This window comes from Piliocolobus tephrosceles, chromosome 12, assembly GCF_002776525.5.
Source record: "Piliocolobus tephrosceles isolate RC106 chromosome 12, ASM277652v3, whole genome shotgun sequence".
Taxonomy (NCBI): domain Eukaryota; kingdom Metazoa; phylum Chordata; class Mammalia; order Primates; family Cercopithecidae; genus Piliocolobus; species Piliocolobus tephrosceles.
The window spans coordinates 63853240-63856207 of record NC_045445.1 but is presented as its reverse complement, the minus strand read 5'-3'; the positions used below and the strand labels follow the sequence as shown (position 1 = coordinate 63856207).

Genomic DNA, 2968 nt, shown 5'->3' with positions numbered 1-2968 from the left:
ATATCCAAACATGAAAAATACCTGCAAAACACATGATTTTCTTTTTCATTTTATAATCTAAACTTATAAAATTTTTATAAATACATAATCATTCTACACAATGCAGATCTTCTAGAGCATTTCTAAAGGATATTACAGTTTTTGGTCTTAATGAATAAAGACTAAGATGGAAAAGGAGATGAAAACAGTGAAATCTGAGGAAGCAATATACTCTACACACAAGCAAACTGTAGTTCATTCAGTCAAGTTAGCAATTACAGTTCAGTACATGATTTTCTTTTTTTTTCTTTTTTATTTTTCTTTTATTTTTTTAAATTATACTCATGATTTTCAAGACAACTAAGAAATCAGGACACAGGTATTTCCCCTTCCTAAAGTTAATAATTCTTTTAAAAGCTCTGATGTATCCATAAAGGAGTGTTGATTTTTGTGGGTTTTTTTCCAAAAGGAAACAAAAGTTTTCATCCCTAAATTCACATACACAAGTTAAGTTAAACTATAAGGTAGTTTTAGACTACCCAGTGAAATAGAATTGTTGGTACCATTTGAGGCAGGTGCTACCCTCCTTAGTCAGTTCAAAACATGAGTCAGTAAAAGAAATACACATTGGTGTGCCTCAAACGACTATAAAACATTTCATTATTCTTCAAATATCATGCTTAATTAACTCCTAAGGTAACAGACTTCTAGAATGTTGTGTCTTAATGGTGTACCTGAATCAATACTAGCAACAGAATGCAAAATTCAGAATTGCTATAAAAGCAAAATCATCATTTAAAAAAATTCAATCCTTATGTAAAAAGTGGGAGAACTGAGTGTGAAATACTAACACCAAATGTCTGAAGGCACAATTTTTGTTTGTGGAAGACAGAGTGAAGAGGTAAATGCACTTAATCAAGACCAAATGGGAGACAGTGAAGAGTATGAAAAATGTTTTAAAAGGAAAAGGAAAAAAGAAGAAGGAAAATGGAAAAGAGACAGTCAGCAAAAGAATTACTAGACAGATCAAAAATAAGAGAACATGAGGCATGTGCTTATGGCTCTTTTTTTTTGTCTGTCCTTTGTGTTCCTAAATAACTTAAAATATACGTGGCATGTAGGCCACACTAGCAGGCAAGAATGAACCTTTGTCATGGATAGAGATGAAAGATCTGAGGCAAATGAATTGTTTTATTTTTTGTTTTTGCTTTTAATTCATACCTGAAAGCCTTGAATCCTTGCTAAATATTCCCGTTGTTTTGAAGGTTGTACTGGAGAACAAGGGGGAGTAGGAGAACTTCCTTTTAAACCTGTGGCTTCAGCTGTAGAAGATTTTCCATTCAGAAGGAGTTCCTTGGCAATTGTAGCTGAACTATTCGATGTGGGAGATATACTGAAAAGAGAACTTGAAGGTTGGTTCATATCTCTGGGTGACAAATAGCCTAGAATAGTGCCAGAGATTACTTTGTGGCGGCTGACTTCCATCTCTTGATAAACATCGGGAGACAGATGAAGAATTCCTTTTGGAGTGTTATTTGTTGGTTCAGAAAACCCAGGCTTTGGATCACTCCATCCTTTGTTTTCCCCTGTTTTCTCAAGTTGATCCGGAAGATTAGTGGATGCTTTATAACCAAGTTGTATTAGCATTGGTTCTGCAGCTTTTTAAAATTTATTTTATTTTATTTATTTATTTATTTATTTATTTATTTATTTTTTTTTTTATTTTATTTTTTTTTAATTTATTTTGCCTATCTTTTTATTAGGTCCTGTTCCTGTAGCAGCTTCAGTGCCTGTCTTCACATACATCACAAATTCTTGACATCGAGGCATTTCTCTTTCTGAAAGCAAAACATAATCTTGCTCCTTTTCCTGTTTGGCCTGTTGAATTTGCACGAGGCAGCTAATAGGGTTCATCCTTGGCCATATTCTGGTCCGGCCTTTACTATTGTTTTAGGGCATTTTAAAAAACATAGTTTTGGCTTTTCCACCACAGGAAGAGGTGGAAGTTTTTAAAGCTCCTGTAATATGGTGGTTGCAGCATGCTTCTTGGAGAGTGTTTTGCTATTTCCCTCTCCTTCTGTAGAGAACTTTCCTACTGACAGTTGAGTAGCAAAGCTTTTCATATGTGGTGGTCCACTTTCTTTAATAACCTCAAAACTAACGGGCATATTTCACTTCAGAGCAATTTCAAACGCTAAGCTGATCTCAGACTTATCTGCATCTTTGTAATCATCCATATCCTTTCCTGATTCACCATTCTGAGGCAATCTTTCTGGAATAGGTTCAATCTGCAGTGCTTGGAGCGCTTTCATTGCAGCATTGTGTCTAGCAGCTTGTCGAGGCTTTCCTTCCCCCCCAAATTCATTATTTCCTACAGTGAGCTGAACATAAAAGATCTTAGGCATTGGGCATGATACCTCTGATAGTACATGCCCCGAAAGTTGTAATTAGCTCTATAACTTGGGAATGGCTTTGGATCTAATGGCCTGTAGATGGCAGGTTCTGCCCCTTTTCATAGCAAGCCTGTTCAGTTCCGCGGTGAGTGTTATACTGCCTGGGTTATTGTTAACATTACTTTTGGGTGGCTTCTAAACCGGTTTGGGAAGCGTAGATTCAGCCAAAGCTTTATTAGCAACAGGCTGTTGAGCCTTCTTTATATTCAGATTCCCATGTCCACTCACCAAGACTCAGTTGCACTGACAACATCTTTGAATGAATCAGAAGTTTATACTGGTGTGGGACTCTATTGAAACGGGCTAACTCATTTACCAGACACATTGCAGTTTTCTCTTTTGAGTTGGCCAATTTTAGCTTGGAGAGAAGCTGATTTATTTGAAGCATGTTAAGACAATATTGACCAAACTGCTGTATCCCTTATGGCTCCAAAAACTTCTGAGCCTTGGTCGAATTACTTTGTGTATCCTTGAGTTCTTCTTTTTCTGTCTTCTTCTTCTTCTCCTTCTCCTTCTCCTTCTCCTCTTCTCCTCCT

At 36.3% G+C, this 2968-nt stretch overlaps 1 pseudogene; it reads right to left on the bottom strand.

Annotated features, from left to right (window-relative positions):
* Positions 1–1194: 1194 nt before the first annotated feature.
* Positions 1195–2778, bottom strand: LOC111536568 (annotated as a pseudogene).
* Between the last annotated feature and the right edge of the window lie 190 nt (positions 2779–2968).